General features: G+C 44.7%; 1 protein-coding gene across 1 annotated transcript in view; it reads left to right on the plus strand.

The window, feature by feature from the left end:
* Positions 1-363: 363 nt before the first annotated feature.
* Positions 364-19,788, plus strand: part of LYST (lysosomal trafficking regulator) — a 110,630-nt gene continuing 91,205 nt past the window's right edge. The window contains exons 1-3 of the mRNA XM_030034883.2: positions 364-1,320; positions 12,461-13,721; positions 14,063-17,945. The gene's annotated coding sequence lies outside the window, so the exon portion shown is untranslated. The remainder of the gene's footprint in view (positions 1,321-12,460; positions 13,722-14,062; positions 17,946-19,788) is intronic.

The following is a 19,788-nucleotide window of genomic DNA, read 5'->3' on the forward strand; positions in this document are numbered from 1 at the left end:
CATTACTTTTAAAAACTGTTATTCAGGATTACTTCTCAGCACTAATTTTTGAAGTATACTGATTTTTTTCGAGGGTTTTCCCCCCAAATTGTGGCTTTTTAAGAATGTGATTTTTAAAGATAGAGTGTTATATTTATGAATCACTAACCAGAGGTTGAAATCTTCTGAAAGCCTTCCTCTGATAACTTCTGTCAAGCAGTGCTGGCAAGTAGGGAAAAAAAATCCAAACAAAAAATGGAAACCCTGCAGATTTTTAAAGCACAACTAAATGTTTAACAGTTTGAAGTGTAAATGAACCTAATTTCTTCAGTAATGTGGAATTTTTAAGGAAATATGTATTTATGGTAAATTCTCATTTTTTAGAAAATGGACGTGTGTCATCAGCTATCTTTCTGGTGGAAAAGTCCTGCTGTATTGTGTGTGATGTTAACTGGCCTCAGACCACAGAGAATTATTTACCTCCTGTTTACTGCTGGGGGAGGAAGGCTACGTAAGCTTCTGCTTATCATGCCAGGGCCCCACAAGCCATCAATCAGTCTCCCTATAGGAAATAATGACATTTACTTCAGAGTTCATAATGTTTCTGAAAATACTAAATATTAATTTATTTTTTAGCCTTCTGTTTTCTGAGACTTTGGCACTTTCATTTTCCATGCTTCAATCTGCAACTCTGAGGATATGAATAATTTTTAAAGGGGAAGTGGAGTTTCTTCGTTGACCACATAGATGCAAGAGCTGGGCTTTTATGAAAGATAATCCCATATTATGAAACTAGTGATGAACTCATCAGAAGTGGTGTGGCTGAGAGGACAGCCTTAGAGCATGAGAAGTACCAGGTGTTAATGAACAGAATGAAGGGAAGGTAAATAATTCTGAGCTCTGGCATTGCATCCCAACAGCCAAGTACCTGCATCCAGAGTTCCGCTTAATTGTTGTTTTTCCTTGCAGGCACCAAGCAAATGTTTTCCTACATGCACCCTTTGAAACATGATTGGCTTGTCTATATTGCTGGGCAGACATTTAGCTTATTTACTTAAGGGGAGTCTATCTGATGATTTCTATCCACTTACCACCTGTACCCTCCTCAAATCTTTTATTTTTATGGTCTTCTAGATAAAGATTTGGTACTTCTGTGTCTCTCACTAAGATTATATACATGCATATGAGTATATGCAGTAAAAAAGGTATAAACACTTTGAACCTATATGCAGGGGCCAGAGCTGTGGATCAGAAAGGGAAACAGCTTTTCCTTTCTTTTGGAAGTGATATCCCAGCTGTTGTCATTGCAATTGTTGGAGCGGTGCCTCTGCTACTCAGTAGGTAAGCCCTGCCAATCTATTAGCTAAGTTGTTTAGCATGGACTTTAATTAACTTTTGTTCAAATTTAACTTTCTCTTGGAAAACCTAGCTGTTTGTTTTCTGTTGTTGCTACAAATGTGGCTAATATCTTGAGATCTGCATTATAAAAATGAATAAATAAATGATTGTATTGATATGGATTTTTGTTTGGCATCAGCAAGCTATATTTATGACTACCAACAGCTGAAGCAGCCAGATGTGTGCGTACGTGCGTGGTTTTTCAACCACATAGGCTTTTGCACAATAAATCCATTAGTGCTGATTGCTTCCCTTTCTCTAAAAGGCCCTGCTTTTTCACTTCATTTTGCTATCTCTAACTCTAATTCAGCAAATAGCTTTTAGTAAAATCCTAAAGAGTAGGACATTTGTGAATTATATAATTTAATGCGTTAGTCACAAAATAGCAGATGAACTTGTTAAGGGTGAGTCATTACTTTATTGCCTGCATCTTCTAGATGTAAAATGGATCTTTGTGGCTGGGTTGTTTTTTTTTTTTTGCCTCCAACCTTCTTTATTCTGTTCTGAATGATAGAGACCTCATCTGCTTTATGGCTAGGAAGACATACTGTATGAAAAAAGGACCTGCTTTCTCTCTGGGTTTAGTCTGCATTTTTAATTGTATTTGCTCATTACCACCTGTGAAACTTCACCCTTCTGTTTTTTTCTGAGCAAGTTGTAAATATGGCTTCAATATACATTATGTTTAACGCAAGGACAGTCTTTCTAGCATTTTTCACCAGGTCTCAGAGTGGCTCGTGCACACCTTGCAAAGCAGGGAGACCACCCATGGAGTCGGAGGGTCCAGTTGCCACTGGTGGCGTGTCAGAGCAGAGCCAGGGCTGGGAAGCACGTGTGGTATGGTCTCTCGGTGGCAGAATGTCCTCCTCTCTCAAAGGCATAACTTCAGTTTCCAAATTATAAGTCATTTTATGGACGTTTATCACCTTGGACTTGAAACGGAACCCGCAGCTTAAAAGTCAACCTTCTCTCTCAACAATTTGTATGCTACTTTTGAGTGTGGTAACTGAAGGCAGCTAGAGGAAGAAGTGATTTCCCCATGACCCCGACTATTTATTTCGTACATTTACCAATGTGTTTGTACATTTCTCAGCACCCAAAGCTGCACGTGGTGACTAAGCTGTTACAACACCTCTCTGCCAGCAGAAGGAGAGGTCTTCCTTCCTCTTCGCATCCCTCCCACTGCCCAGTCCCCAGCTCTCCTTTCTGCCTGCTGCTACTTATGGGACTGGTTAGGGAGCAGGGCAGCCCGGTGGCTTGGCAGCACAGGGCCAGATGAGGAGGAAGGAAGGGAAAGCTGGGGCACGGGAGAAGATGCCATCCCCTTTTGGTGGTTCTGAGATCAGCTCGCGCCAAAGTGATAAGGCATGTAGCTTCACCCAAAGTTTCACTTTTCCCATCCCATGGGTGGTTAATAGATGAGCCTTTCACATTGCCACACAATACAGAAGAACATTTTTTGAAGACTTGGGAAATGCAACGGGATGATAATAAGATTTGAAGGCATGGGACAGGTTCCTCCTTAGGAAAGAAGTTGTCACAGTTTCTTCTCAAGATCCCATTTTTTTTTACAGTTTCCACATGTATACCCTAAAGCAATAGACAATGTAGCTTCTTCATGGAGTGGGTCCAACAGATCCCTCGAGACAAGGTCTGTGAGTCAGGCTCTTACTCATTTCCATGGACACGCCAAAGAGTCTGTTTTTTAAGGCACATACCTTCCAGGCAAGTAGTGCTATCAGAAATAATTGTAGTGATGCAGCGCTCTCTTCAAAACAAGCCAGCATTTGTTAGTTCAGTGGACATAGCTGGCAGCGTCCTTTGATTAGAGGGCTGAGTCAAAATTCGTATTATGCCTACAGATGCAGGAGTAGCCATGCAACAGGCTTTGCTTTTCCCAGGAAACATCTAGTTGCTTTCTCTCCCTCTATATGCCTCTTCTTATGCATCTTTGCCTACGATGCTATGTCCTTTTAAAATTTTAATTACTGAAATTTGTCCTCAGTTATCGGACCTTCTGTTATATCCACCGTGGTGCTTTTCCCTCAGGGAAACAACCCATTCAGCCCTTGACAGATCATTTAATACCAGCCTGCCCTGGGTACTCTTTGCCCATATTTCACTTTCTACAGTCAAGGCTGGTGATTAACTATTTTCCCAACTCTCCCCTGTCCAGCAGCACACGGGAAGCCAGAGAAGCACAAATATAGTTCATAAAAATAATACCCAAAGCCCCTCGCTCCTCACTGAGAGTTTATGTAAGGGTACAAAAGAGTTGCCCAAGGGCTCTTGAAGTTCTGCATAAAGCAATGAGTTAAATATTTCTAGTTCCTAAGTGCAAATGGAACAACATTTGAGGAGTCTGCAGCTGATCGCCCGCATCCTTGAAGACCAGAGCCTCGTGTGCTGAGGGAAGAACGTTGCCCCTTGTGCTTACATACACTTTATGGACTTTGTGAGGCCTTTGTAAAAAGGGTGATCCTGTTAATGGTTAACCGAGTCAACAACAAGACTGGGAAAACTGTTAATGATATATTTCCCTGAGAGCACAGCTAGAGCAATTTGTAAAATGATGTGTGACATCCACATGCAGACACAGACATATCCCAAGGAGAAGTGGGTGGAGTATCTCAAGTGGTGTGCAAGGCTTCCTGACTCACTGCGCAAATAATACAGTCAGGGGAGTATCGCTTGGAATGATTCCTTCCAAAAACCAGTGTTATATAAGGACAAAATTCACTGCAGTCATGCTAGGTTTTTCATCTTTGCCTGCCCACACTTGGGGTGAGAGCAATAACTCGTGCCAGGGAGTCCTTGACTTGGGAACATCCATGTCCCTGCACGTTGTTGTGTTGACTGGACACTTCTGTTATGCAAACACTAAATCATATGCAGTACAGGCAAAGAAGAGAACTGGTTTGTACTGGGATGTGGCCCTATGGCCTTCGGTCATTATCTCCATTTCAGCCCCACCTCTGAAGAAGATGGCTGCTTTGCTTATGACCACTGCCTAAGTGCCGGTGGCTGCATATTAATGCCCACTTTGTTCCCTGCCTTTGCATCAGAGAGGCAGATCAGTTTCTCGGAGACAATCCCACTATCTGTGCCGCGTTTGCACTAGCCCTGCCACAGTCTGTAAATTACAGCAGTACTTCTGCTAATTAGCAGGGCATGGACATCTGAACCACCATGGGCATCCTTTTCTGCAGGCTGGGGAAGGGCTGCCACTCTCTCCCATCTTTCACGGCCTGTCTGTGGGCCTCACTCATCAAGAGGAGCTGACGGTCTGTTCAAAGCGAGCTTTCACATCTGTCTGTAACCATAGTGACCAGCTGGGTCCCAGTGTTTGGGGTTTCCGGGAGCTAGAAATGCAAGTGCATATGTAATGTTTCTCTTCTGTGGCATCTTCTCTCTTTCCTGAAAATACCTGCACGTTCTCCTCATACTATGGCCATGGAGTACAGCAGGCTTGTGGAAAGTAGTTCCCCTTGTCATTTTTTAAATACATTTAGAGCCTCTTTTTTATTTCCAAAGGAGAATCTCTTGGCTTCCAAAGCATATTTTTAAAACATGACTTCTGTGACCATCCTTCATCCGCTGGATTTATATAAATAGCTACAGTAAAAAAAAAACATGAAGGATTACTAATACATTGCAATTCATCATCTTAAAAGGTGTCTGTCTCTTCCTCCGTCTTGTATTACAAACTGCAGATTTGCTGGGTAGTTTCCCTTTGCATTAAGAAGACTCGGTATCGCTGCTTGGCTTACTGCCACTTTTCATTGCTTAACTCCTTTTGCTAATTAGCAGCTCTTCTGTTTATTAGGTTTGTATCAGTTTAATGAGGCATCTCCACTGGGCACTGTTAAATCTGTCTCTCTTGAGCAGCACTTCTCATGCTTCGTGACTAGTTTCTCCTGTCTCTGCAATTCCATTTAGTGAAATCCCAAGCATCGAGTGTAGCACACAGTCAGTGTTACAACATGCAACAGCGCAGGGAAGAGGAACGTCCTAGTCAGAGGCTGACCCCACAGCCCACTGCTGCCATATGTGTGTCCAGATCCCACAGTGGCTCCTATGCAGGTAAATGACCATGACCGTCCCAGTCACTGGAGGCTTTGCACACCCCAGGGGATCTGCAGGCATGGCAGCATATGGGTGAGCCCCAGCCTGAGACACACGCTGACATAAACCTTTTGAAGAGAAGCAACATAAAAGCACCGAGTTCTTTGTAAATTATTTGCATAACAAAGTTAGAAAGCTACTGAGTATCAAACTCGCTAAAGGAGGTGAAGTGGCTTTGCTGGGGCAAGGCAGCACAGCCTGGAGAATTATTTTTGCTGCCTCGTGCTCTGTTTGGGCTGTTAGGCTGACTATATTTAGTCTGTCATGTACACAGCTGCTATGGGAGTACATATCTAAATATTCACCAAAATATACCAGCTTTGATAAATGCACCTCTTCTCAATGAACCTGACCAGCTAGCGTAAATTAGTAGAGATATTAAAAGCAGAGGTAATAAGTAGAAATTACTCCTTTCGTGTGTACAGCAGGTGCCAGTAAACTTGTCACCTTTGCCATGATAGTGATATCTATACCATAAGCAGTCTATAGGCTAACACTGCCTGCACTGTGGAGATGGAGTAAAGGAGGGCTTTCCTCAGAACAGTTAGACTTAAAAATGAGAATTTAATCTTTAAACAAGACAGAGATGGCCTTGGATTCATTCAGTAATGCTTCAGAGGCTAGAGCGCCTGGGACCTCCATTTATCTGCCACAGAAAAACAAGGGGCTGCGGGAGTCATGGCCAGAGCTGTGCTTACCGAGCGTGTAGCGGTCACACAGGCAAAGCTCCCACGGTCCCGGGGCTCTGCAGCTCCTCGCTCCTCTCGTTCTCTAAGGCTCAGTATTACAAAGAACAGAGCAACTCTGGCCATGCTTAACTCTCTCAGCTTCCATGGAAATTAACTGAAGTGGAAAGTGCTAAACACTTTCCAAGAGTTACTTGACACTCTGCAAGCTGAAGCTGTAGCAGTTTGTCATTTATTTATCTTTCATTTGCATGTTGGCCATCTTGCTGAATGGTGCCTGGTGCTTGCTTACACTAAAGCCTCTCTGAATCACTCCAGCATTAAGATGTGGTGATGACACCTCAGTCTAAATGAAGGTGCGCCTGTGTAGTGGGCATATGGTCCGCAAAGCCCAAACTACTCTTTATCATTCTGAAAGTCTGGGGCCAAACCATCACATGTTGCTCCTTTGCTGGGGGCTGTCAAATAAAGGTGCTCGTGAAATGACAAGCTAGAATTTACGATAAAATCTGATAAATGGAGGAAGGAGGCAAAAAAGAGCAAGCAAACCTAATTACCTGCATACTGTAATTGGTCACTGGCATTCTTATGTTCCCTTCAGACAACTGGATCCTTTTAAAAGAATAGATGTAAGGCTTATGATATCTGATGCTTGCCACAAACTGGAAAGTTTGGAAACTGAATCTCAGGACCTGTGCCTACTGAAGTGTGACTAATGCTTTGTGTCTTTGTTACATTTACTTGATCCACGGTTCAAATTACAGCTCAGAAACTGACCACATAATGTGGTAAAAGAGAAGTTTATCTGTATCAGACATAACCTTTGCATCTCTTGTGCCTAGTCTCTCTCCGGGTGAATTGGCATAGCTTGACAGGACGTGAATGAAAAAGGAAAGAAACTATTTCCAAATCTTTTACCCATCCAAAAGCAATCTTTGCTCAAAATTACCCTATGTCTGTTTTCCTTTTATTTCCTACCAACATTTGCAAAAAGGGCTTCTTTTTACTCACACTTCAGGGAGTTTTTTTCATAGACCAGGTTTAGACAAACTCACTAGCAGGCAAGTGCATAGCAGAAATAACACATATGATTTAAACAACAAGTCACATGCAATAAATAATGAATTATGGATAGTAGAAGTCCAAAGAGAAGTCACAAGGCTAATGCAGCATTTAAATCCTGTTTACAACTTCAAATGAGGGCACTTAGATTCAGTTCTTTGCCTATTTGCCTACAAATTGGCAGCCTTTTGGGTTTCTGTGAGTCCGTGGGTCAGAAAGGAATGTCAATGAATTCCTTTTGCTAGTTCTTGCTCTCCACACCTTGCTCTCCAGCCTATTAAAGAAAAACAGGAAGACATAAGAGGCAAAGAATCAATAACAGTCCTTTAGCTGAAACTCTAAAAAGAGCAGCCATTGGCCAATGCACACTGCAAAGGCACCAACAGAGCTGCCAGAATTGCCACGTTTGCTGAAGAAGCAACAAGTGCCTGTGAGAAGCAAAGTGCTGCAGCACCCCCACCCCCGTGCTCCGTGACCCCCGCAGCTGAACGAGCCACACTAAAGGTCCTGCTTACACTCTACGTGTCTTGTGGTTAAGGTCTTGTTAAAGCATGGCTTTACTTTCTAAAAGCCTCGGTTTGGTATTTCTCACAAGCGTTACGATCACACATAGTAAATTCATATGTGGGCATGGGTAGAAGAAACACAAAGCATGTTTTGATTAGTTGCAGAAGAGTCTGAGGCTTAGAATAAAAGTATCACTGCAGAATGAGTTATACCCCCACTTTGGAACCAGCCAAAATACGTAGTTGTTTACTTTGCACCTTTTGGCACAGAAATTGGTGTGATATTGATCTAACACAATCTTTCTCTTCAGGGTGCATGCTGCTCAACATCTGCTCTGCACATAGCCTCTGTCTCTCTGGCACCAGAGGCAGAGCTGGCTGATGCACGGAGTTCATTCAAGCAAAAGCAGGGAGGCAAAACAGGCTGACCTTGTGCTTGGACTGTGCTGTGTCCCTGGTTACCTCCTCTGCAGATCAGCTATCAAGCCAAACCCTTTGCCATCCCTTCCTCCCAGTCCCTTCACATCCAGCCAGCTTCACTGCCTGTTCTTCCCCTTGTCCTTCGTCCACGGTTTACCACCTTCAGCCTTTGTTTCCCACTGTACTTCCTTTCCTCCCCCAGACAAAATTGTGACGGTCTGTTGTCTCTGCTCTCCTTCTACTTTTTACCAGTGGACCCATCTGCAGTGCAAACCCTTTGGAACAAAGACTGCCTTACTGTGAGTTTGCATAGTGCCCACCACACAAATGTCCCAATGCAACCTGAGCCCTCTTGGTGTTGCTTAACCAGCCCATCCCCTGTACAGGGACAGCAGTGCCCTCCCTCCCGCATGGATGTAACAAGGTGATTTTGGCCCCAGCTGCGGACGCTGTCTCTGAAGGCCCAGCTGAAATCACACCCCATACAGGAACTGCCTGATGATGAGCATCTTCTTCAAGCAGTAATTAATTCTGTGACAACTCCCTTAAGACTTCACCTGTCTCTTTTACCCCACCTCTGCTCTCCTGCAGCTCCATGGCTTTTCCACGCCATACCTCCAACAGCCGGTGGAGCAAGGTGCTCTCTGTTTTCTTGCCCAAGACTTTATGGGCTCAGTGGCAGCCCCAGGTGTAATTTGCTCATGCTCCTAGGACTGCTGATGCAGAAGTGGCACAGGAGGAGCAGGGACGAGCCACCCTGTTTCTCACAAGCGAGCAGAGCTGTCCCACATTGGTGGCCTCTTTCTGCTCCGGCTTCTGAGGCTGTTGCCTGCTGCCTCGTCCTCTGCCCAAGGCGAAGGAGCTGCCTGCCTCCTTCAGCAGCCCGGGCTGGCCCAGCCTGCCAGAGCAGCGCTGGCAGACAGGGGCTGGCAGTGCCTTCGCCTGCGAGCTGTGGGGCCAGCTCTGCCTCTCGCTGCCCAGCGCTGCGTGCTGGTGCTGGCTGCCGCTCATCGCCCGTCTGCAGGCTTCTGGGGAAAGACATGGACTCGGGCAAGACTTCCCAGGCTTGCCTCGGGACCCCGATGTCAGCCGGTGCCGAGGAGGTTTGGAGACTCCCCCAGGGGTGAAGAGACACTGAGCCACATGGTGGGGAGCAGAGCAGAGTCTCATTCACCCAGGCTCAGGAAAACAAAGCAGAGCACTTGAAATTCCCAGGTGTTTCGTGTCCATTAAAATCAACCAAGATGCTGTTTTCCTGCTAATATTCTGCTAATGTGCTGGGGTTTTGGGGGGTCTTACAGCAAAGAAAAATTCTGGGGGTGGGCCTATGAGAAATGGTCCCAGAAGGCTAATGCTTATGTAGAAAAGGCAGCAGGACGCCTCCTTCCCTGAGGGTCTTTCCAAAGCACCTTTGCAGGGACTTTCCACCGGCTTGCCATCCTGCCCCTGTAAGCAGCTGCCTGGCTCTTGCTGTTACCCTGGGATCTCCATCACTTCCCCTCCCTCAGTGTGGGGAGATCAGGGATTTCTGAGGGGCTGCTGGAACCTGTGTTTGCAAAAGCGGCTCCTCCTCCCCTCTGCTCCAGACTAGGCAGCAACCAGAGGTAGCAAAGTTGTCCCCTTGTTGCCATAAGAAGTAATGTGAGCCCTATGCCAGTCTTGCACCTCTGCCGCATGGTTGATTTTAACAATTCCGTACCTTCACGGGGCAGAGACTCTCGTCCCGGAGCTGCCTATGCAACCTGCTTTAACCCCTGGCTCAGAGCAGTCAGCCACCCATCAAGGAGCCTGCTTACAGAAAAGCCATAGGAAAGTGAGGCTGGGTACTGTTCAGAAAGGCTGGCACTGCTGTCAGTGAACCACGCTTTATTTGCAGCGTTTGCTTTTACTCACTACATGACGTCACTCAGCCTGTGGCCTTATTGGGTAGTTTAGGAAAATTAATACTTTTGGTCAGTACCAGCCAGCCGATCCATTCCTATTGAGAGGCAAATTTTGTGCTGGAAAATGCGTGTGTAGTTAGCTGACAGAAAGGAAACAAGGGCAGAGGTTTTCTCTATTACACAGAATGATTTTGTTGTTTAAAATGATGCAATTATAATGAGCCCGATTCATCAGCTCTCTTTAAAAAGTCACACACCTTCAGAGATAACTATCTTTAAATTTTAATTCCATTTCTAAGTGACTTGGTTTGACCTGTTTTGCTAGAAATAGTAATCCTGCTCATGAATACCATCTGCCCATTCAGACTGCCCGTGTACCAAATAATATCTTCAAGGCTGGAGCTTACGGCTTTAACTATCACATGATACACAGTCCCATGCCTCTTAATCAGAGCATCAAGTGATTTATTCAATGTGCTTTTTTATTTCCTGCCATGGCCTGCCCTCTCAGAAGTTTCCAACAGCTCGAGACAGCCAGAATTCACTCTCGGGGCTGTCTCCTTTCTGGCTGGCAATGTTTTTATAAGCAGCAGCCCTTTCTGCTTTAGCTTGCTGTGTTTGTTTCTCTCCTTACAATCTTCCCACAAAGTGGTGAACATTGTCAGACGGGGCATGTAACTCTGCAATGAATGCTGCAAGATCTCCCCTGCCTCCAAACGTTGCAACCTGCTTTAAGGAAGGAGGGCATTTATTTGGACCACACCTGGCACAATGGGACCCTGAACGGGCTAGCCTTTAGGCAGTACCGCAGTGTAAATGTTAACAGGTTGACAAGATTACATGAGTAAAACTACTTGGTGTTTCCATGTCACATTGCTACGGAAAAGCTCAGCCTGTAATCTATTTGGGAATTGTCATTTTTGTATTTACATGGCCATGACCTGAAAATGGCATCTCATAGGTGAGCCATGTGTCAATCAGTATGTCACAGAATGCTAACCCCAAGCTCGCTTGCAAGATGAGCAGCCACAGTGATTTAGATGCATACAGAGCATTCATTTAGTCAGATTTTCTGCTGGAGATATAACTAGACCTAGTTACACTAAATTTCATCCCATCACCAGACCTTAAATCCAGCATTTTTTATATCAAAGGTGCTCCTGGCCTTTTGCAGCTCTAATGAAAGAACAATTCAAAGATTTATTCAAAGAACAATTTGGCCAACAATGGAGGACCATTAGAGAAAGCAGGAAAAAAACAGATCGTTGGGCTCCTAATGTTTAAATGCTTGTTGTGGGCATGTAGTGAAGTTAGAGCACTAACTCCAATTCAGCCTTCTCCTAGGCATGAAGGACAGATAATGTCCAGGAAAGAGGACACGATGCTGTGTTCCCGTGGGAAACATACATCTCCAAACACACAGCAGGTCTTGGCTTGACTGACCAGATTAATGGCAGGCAATGACATTACATCATGCTGACTCCAAAGGGCTTCTGGATAGGTCCTGTATATAAATTGTATTTCCCTAGCATTGATCACAACATGGCCTGTCTTCATCACCTCTGACACCGATTTTGGTGGTAGAATCACTGATGACATTTCCACCGACTAACTCTCCTGGAACATCTGTGCCTCAAAGAACAACAGGCTTTCCCTTTCCCTTGGATCACTAACATACACATTTCTGCCTTTCATTTCTGTGTTATAGATCTGGCTTTTTGGGCCAAAGTGGTTTTTCTGTGAAAACTTTGCTTGTGAAATCAAGGGTCTTGCCACATTAAAGACCTGACATCGTGGACAGAGTCCTTGAAAGCATTTTTTCGCATCTTAAAAGTTCTTACAATCCTGTAAGCTAAGGAAGCACATCACTCACTCTTTCCTAGGGCGAACAGAGACCAAAGCTACTGAGGAAAATTTTGAAAAGCTGGACGTTGATCTCCTGACTCGTAGCCTGCGACTATCATCACAAGACCACCCTTCCTCCCATTTTAGTAATAAAAATCAGCAACCAAAACCAGAATGAAATGAGACAAAAATGCCTCTCTTTCATTGGAATGTGCTTAAATATTAAGATTACGGATGTGAGTTGCTGTTTGTTTTTATTTTAGGTCAGGGTGAAGTTGAGGAAGGGACCTTTCTTAGCATCTCCTTTCAAAATGGCTATCTCTCTGAATGTACGTGCACGATTTAATTCTGGCCATTTTATCGAAATGACAGCTTCCATCTGTGACTGAGTTGCATTGTGTTTCTCTTACAGTCCTGTAAGCAGAATATAGGAGCTGTTACACTGTACACAGGGTCGGGAGGGAGGCTGGTGGGAAAGCAGTGGAGCATACAGCCGAGGATACCACCCCCAGCCTTTCTTGGCCCTTAAATGACATTCTGCATGTATGTATTTTAGGTGGAACATCACACTGGTGCTGAAGAAGCAGAGCCCTCCAGGATGAGTCATTTGTGTATCCTGTGATTGTGGTTTTGTTTATCAGCCTGCCAAGATAAAGATTAGCATCCTTTGAAGGATGACTAAAAATTGTCGTATGTTGCAGCTAAATCAGCATCAGCTGTCTACATTAGTATTATCTTCTAATTTTTGTAATCTTCCTCATCCATCTCTTAGAGATTTTGTGTTAACAAAAACAGACATCTAGCTTGCTTAAAGGGCCTAGCATTGCTATCACTGGCCTGGACAGCATTAGTGCTACTGAGGTGACACTTCTTGTGACATCTGCAGTGTTAGAGCATGATCTCCTGAGTGTGTTCAGTATGAGTAGAATGTGTTAAAGCAGCTGGTATGCAGAGCGCACGCCACAGGGGAGAGCTTCTGGTCTCCAGTATTGCCTTGTGAAAAATACATATTCAGGAACTGAGCTGGTAAGTCAGCACCAGTGTAAGCAAAACTGACCTCGCTCATGCACTGTGAAGATATTATTCCAGATGCAAGGGTCTTCCTTCTGTCTCCACAGTGTTCATATCAATTCTGTCTATAGTCATGGTGACTTGGACACCAGTCCCAGCTACCTGAAGCAGTAGCTTCTTGTAAGTTTTCCGAACGGGAGCCCTGTTGTACAATGGGAGAGGATGGGGTACTATTATAATCTGCTGGACTACTCCGCTCAGTCCCTCAGTGCCAGCAGCAGTTTAAAGTCCTTTTCTCAGAAAAAGGATGAAGGTGAATGATCAGCTTTCATTTCCTGCTGGCCATGAATAGCTGAGAGATAGCTGTGTTGATTTCAGGACGTGCCAGAACTGTGTAGGGAGAGCCAGAGACTCAAAGACGGCTCCTGAAATTCATGATGTTGTTGTCAGACACCTTTGGGCAGCAGCCTGATGGGACGGCTCCATGCTGCACCTGAAACAGCTCTTTGCAACTTCTTTTAGATCCAGATTCTGACCATAAACTGATGTTCCTTGGTCCCAAAAGGAAGAATAGCAACCGCAGAACTGCTGGATGGGGAAATGAGTGTATCTGTGTCCCCATCAGGAGCTTGGCACTACTGCACCACAGCTCTGCCGGTTTGAAAAGGAGCACAGTGGTGGCCACCTGGAAAGTTCTATTTTTCTCACTCAGACAGTGGCTTAGTGGCTGGGAGACCTGCAGCGGGCCCTGCTGCAGTGTTCAGAGGCCGAGGCGAATGGTACAGCAGCACTCCAGGGAAATGCAGGTAGGTGAGCTCCCCAAGAAACCTCAGCCAGAACTTAAACTGTCTGTTGATCCTCTTCTCCAACAAACCCTGGAGAACCATAACTTACACCAATCTGTGGTGATGCAGATGTTAAAGGGCTATTAAGGAAACAGCTAGGACATGAATATCACATGACTGGACACACTGCATACAATAATAGTCCATATACTCTCTTTCCACTGAACTACACTGGAGCTATTGTTACCATCTTGCTGAGCATCTGACTGAACATATACAACAAACATTGATGAGTATTACTTTTGACTGCTTGTGTAACCACGTATAATTTTACTTGTGTTTTCAACTAACTCTCTTACCAGGATGAAAATTAGTAGAAAGTGCTGAAGAAAATGGCTGAATATACTTCTGTAACCGATAATTGACTTCTGATACCAAGTTTTCCTCAGGAAAGGAGCTGGAATGCATGAGCTAAGTAAAAGTTATTTCGAGCTATAATCACAAAAAGTGTAATGCTTGTCAGGTAATGGTAATTGTATAATGTGATATTTGCAATGAATGCATTTAAAGGCAAATATTAATGCACTCCCCTGATAAAAGATCAACTTTATTTTTCAGTCAAAGCATAGACTTACAAGCAGTGTAAACCAAAACTGTTTGTAAGTGTAATTAACATACTTGTGGGAAACCCAAGCATTTTCTGTAATGAAGATAGCCAACAAAATACCTAGTGCAATAAAAACTGATGAGCTATGTGATATTTTACACCTCATTAATGTTTTGGTAGATAGTCATAGCTTCATTCAAAATGAGTAATATGCACTTTGTTTTCTATTTGTTGCCAGTGTAAAAGACTTCAAAAGAAAATCCCGAATACCCTGTGAGTATACACAGTGCTAAGCTGAGCTAACGAGAACATCCTGCAACTAAAAAAAGAAAGAACAGTCTTCTGTGCATCAGGAATAACAAAAGGAGCGAGAGCAATGATCATTATATTAAGCCATGCAGCCACTTACTAACTGCTAATCAATAGAGACAGATTTAGAAATAAATGTAAGTCATTTCCAGTAACAGAAGTAAGCGGAGGGCTCGGAAATAGCACAGCAACAAACCTGCTCTGCCTGGAGGAAGCCATTTCCATCACTCGGGCTCCATTGCCATCAGCTGTGACACACGCAGGCCGTGGAAATGGTACCGTTTCAGTGCTGAGTGCGTGCAGCATTTAGGCTTTTCTGTTCCCAAATTGCACATACTTGCAAAATGGTCTGAGTGGAAGTGTCTGTTTAAAATTGTACTTATGGTAAGATTTACGTCCTACCTGGACTGGAGCCAGCAAGTGACAAATTGACTTTGTACAACATGCATATAGACTTGAAAGCCTGATGCTCTCACTCTCTGCCAGAAGAGCATTTCCAGACTTTAAGGTGCTGCAGACTTCTGAACCTTCATCAGGTGGTTGTGCTTGTCTCCCAGTATGTTGGGCCGGCCCTCAGGGTGGGCAGGATCTAAGCTCTACCCTAGCTTTGGACCTCTGCATTCCTGCTCAGCGTGTGGTTCCTCTGCCCACAACAGTCACCTACCTGACAGAGGAGGCCCCCCTTCCCACCCCAGTAAAACTGCACGGGCCCTGGGACTTCCCAGTCGCCTAAGTACACCCTGTACCAGACCTTCAACCCTATGGATGCTCTGGTTTCCCCTTCCATAGGCAAACATTAGCTCAAGAAGCTAGAAGAAAATAGGCTTGCACAAGTTTCTGGCAGACCTGTGCATAACTTAGCACCTGATGCACACAGCTCTAGATTACCCTCACAGCCCATTTCATCCTTATGAATCTGGGTTTTCTTTGGTTCATATCAGCCTTTTAGTGAGTCCAGGGGAGTTTCTTCTTCAGTTTAAGGTGGTTGCCTTGGCTTCTTCTATTGTCAGTGGAGAGAGAGGGACAGGGGCATTTTCAGGGGCCAGTTCATCCCACTCATGCAGCATACCTGTGTTAGGATGGACTGGTTTATCTTCTGGAGGTTTCTATCTCTCTCCACTGACCACATAAGGATTTTATTTTAGATTGCATGTCTAATTTATTGGGGGGAGAAGTTAGATGAGACAAACCTCAAACCTCATCTGCCTACTGCAGATGTCCAACTTCCAAGCAAAACTCTGAAGAGCCATCAAAATTTTTATAAATGCCCAGGCAGATGTACAAACAGATTTCCCAGTCATCTTATGACATGTAGATACTACAGCACCAATGCAGGAATTGTTTTACGTTTCTGTGTCAGACAGAAAATTCGGCTATAGTATTTCATAGCCTTATGTGCCAGGTTTTGTCTCCTTGAAATTGAGAAGCAGCTTTCTCTTGGTGTAAGAATAGGAAGGACTTTTATGTCTGGAGAATTTCCAAGAGCTTGCCAAAATTGAGAAGTCAAATTAAATGGTGATTACATGTTTTCAGCAACATTGCACTGGCGGTGATCAGTGTCTTCTTCCTTCATACAAGCTGCTCCTTGCACAGAGATTGCCTGAGTTACCCCTCAGACGACTATAAATTTGGAGTAAATCCTCTGAAGTTAAGGTGGTGTAGGTCTGGTGACTATAAATGCAGACTCAAGCACAAAACAACTGTGCTTAACCAGCACCTGTGTTGATCAGCGAGTGTATGGTAAACTTTGCCTTCATGGTGAGGCTTAAGAGACTGGTGTGCAGACTGAAATCAAAACGGATGGTGCTTGCAGATGCATGTCCCCCTCCTGCCTTGTGTTGGCACAGTACTCGTGACTATGCCATCAAACAGGTCAGCAAGCTGATCTGGTTGAAAACTTGCCCTAGAAAAATCGCAGATTGTTTTTCAGCTGGGTCAGTGGGCTGATCCAGCTGACTGCAAGATCAGACAAGCACGAGCGCTTCCTTTCCAGCACCTGGGCTTAGTGAAACCGTGCCCTGAGATATGGCTGTGACTATGCAGAAAGTAAAATACAAGCGTGCCCAGCAAATATTTGAATCAAATCCCAAGACCATATTGTACTGACAGGAGAAGCCATAAAGGAAATTCAGTATATTAAGACTAATGGGTAAATTGGCATGGTGATATGTGGCAGCAAAGTTCAAAGAAGCAGTCTAAACCATCAATTTGTCATGAGAAACACAAATATTACATTGACAGTTCAGCTTACTGCTCAGGGATGTGCATCAAGAGTTAGTGACTTCTCAGTTCTAGCTGGGCTTTTGGCACCTGGCTGCTGCCAGTGTGTTCACAGCGTAAAGGCAGATCACTGTCTTAAAGGGTTCATGGCTCTGGATCTCTTCCCATTTAACTGAAACCAGCACACTGGTGTTAGTCATAAGAGAGTTGGTGCCTATGCAGTTGGGATCACTCACATTTAGATCAAGTAATTTGGTATTTTAGAACAAATATAATGTCTTTATTGTGACTAGAATAAGGGGATCCTGGCCTTGCTGTCCTTGCAGATGGAAGTTCAAAAGGGGATGTCTAAAACTGCAGGCTCAGAGATGTATATGTAGATTTTGAATTGTGTGGTTTGATCACCCATTTCTTTTTTTAATGTTGGGCTTAGAGAAATAACATCAACTGGAGACCAGAAACTTCTTTTCGACAGTCAGCTCAGATTTGCTCATTGAATGTCTTTTTGCCAGAACAGGACAGTTTTGAGTTCTTCACACAGTTGTCTCAGTACATGAATGTGGCCTTAAGGCTGAACTGTTCCCTTTTTATATGCCTGTATACAATACTCAAGCAAACACAATGGAATGGCATATTGGAAAGCTTTTAGCTTCTTGCACCACTTAGCACAATCTTTTTAGCTGTCTGCATTGTTTACTCATCCTCCTGCACCACTGACAGTAAAAGCCTGCATGAGTTTCTTTTTGTCTTTCTTTCTTTCCATTCCTTTTTTTTTTTTTTTTTCCTCCAGCAGCACTGCAGACACAGTAGCACAACCAACTCAAAAAACCCAAACCAAAGCAACCTCCAAATTCCAAATCTCTGCAGGAGAGGCTGCTTGTGTGAAGCTGAAAAGGAGCCAGAGCGTACCAGCAAGAAAGCTGTGATTTCATCCAGCAGCCTGACAGAAACTCTGAGGCTTCACTGCAGCAGTTTGTGCAGATGCAGCAGCATCCCTCTGACCGGGGCCGTATCAAATGCTAGCAGAGGAGTCCCCAGAAGGAGGATGCCCATGTAATTCTGTGTCACTGCCCCCTTGCTTTTTAGTTGCAACTCTCTGAGGAAACCAGGTATGCTCTACAGGTTTTTAAACAGTTTTTATTCCTTAGGATGATGCCTAATTTCCAAGGGAAGGGTAAGCTGCGTTGAAATGGGGAAGACTGATGAGGGAAAGAAAGGTCCCCAAGGAGGGTCGTTCTCCTCGCCGTGGAGTGGTGGTAGTCAGGTTTCTTGTGGGAGGAGGTGCAGGAAAATTATCCTGAGCGGAGGTGGCTGGGGCATTTGCTTGCAGTGAAGGTTGGCAGGGAGGTTTCTGGTGTCAGGGCTCAGGGGTGAGTAGCAGCTGTCACACACGTTTTGGTGCTTGTCTGGAGACTGATCGGAGGTGGGGACTGGTATTTCTGCTTTGGTATCTGTGTGTCAGCTCCCGTGTCAGGTCAGCAGGCAGGGGAGTGCTACTGGGCAGGTGCAGGAGAAGGTTTAGGATGGCGTGTGCTGGGTTGGGGAAACACCGGAGGTTATAGCATTTGCACCAGTGTGACTATGGGGTGACTCTGCTGAAAGCAGCAATGCTGACAAAACTGTGAACAGGATTTGGCCTTATAATGCAAAAATGAGAAGATTTGGCAGGGGGCCTAGAGGGGTGCTGGGAGCTAGTCTCTGAATGTATAAATGCATGTGTTTCTAAAAAAGTCTGCTGGTTGCCGGATAGATGTCTGAAGCCCTATGAGCATGCATCACCTTTCATAGGAAACAAAGAGGCTGTTGCGTTTCAGACAGCCTCCCCACTGAATTATTCAATGCAACTAAATAACTACAGAGCTCCACTGAGTTACATAAAACTGCAAAACGGGCTCCCTCCCTTGCCTTGAATCAGTGCTATTTTCTCTTTCTGAATGCTACATTATAGCCTCAAATGGGTGGCTTGGAGCAATGCTCGAGACACTTGGAGAAAGAACAGAAAACATAGTAAGAAGAGCATGGAGAGGAACTGACATAACACTGTCAGAACGCTTCAGGCCGAAGCACAGACTGCTGCTGGTTGTGGGGAAATGACAGTGTCTGAAATAGAGCATACTTTGTGCCCCGTTGTGTCTTCAGAGCCAGTGCCTGTCCAAAAATGCTAATCTGGAGACAGCACCACCTAAAGAAAAGCAGAAAAGCACAAAGGCTGAGTGTTGTTACAGTGACTACTTCATATGCTGGGTTTATTCCAAAGCAGACGATGCAAACCCTGTGTATCATCCACGCTGGCTCTCTTGCACCCTTTCGCTTGCTCAGCATCATCATTCTTCTTGTCAGATCCCCCCACTGTGCCAGAGCTGAAGCTGGTATACGTACCAACAGGGAACCAAATGCCTCTAAATGTCCATTCTCTGGAGCTGCCGGGCTGGGGGGAGCAGTTTGTCCCCATTAGAGCAGCCCTAAGGAAACGTCCCATTTGCAATGCTGACACAAGCTCCCACGAACACCGTGACACGTGGGGAACGGGCACAGAACCAGCCTCTCACCTCCCCCTGACACCAAGCCAGTACCTCCTGCACAGGGGGACAGGCGGCCACGAGCCCCCCCAGCGCCGGAGGAGTATTTGAGAGCAGCCCCGTGATCGCTCTGCATCTGCTTTACTGGCAGCTAAGGAGCACCCCGAATGCTCCTTAGCATTCCATGCATGGAGGTGGGTTACTGCTTCTGAAGATGGAGACATCCAGTGCCCTCATCAGAAAAAAAGTGTTCGCAAACATGGAACATTTACCTTTGCTGAATTATCTTTCCTTTTCCAGCAAAAATAATCCACAAAGAAATTCATGGCTGGACTGGAAACAAAACTATTAGGTTGCTAATCAGAAATCACAGGGAGAAATGCAATATGAGTCTCATGCAGGAGCAGAAATGTTTTAAAGAGGTTGGTTTGGT

Source organism: Aquila chrysaetos, chromosome 13, assembly GCF_900496995.4.
Source record: "Aquila chrysaetos chrysaetos chromosome 13, bAquChr1.4, whole genome shotgun sequence".
NCBI lineage: Eukaryota > Metazoa > Chordata > Aves > Accipitriformes > Accipitridae > Aquila > Aquila chrysaetos.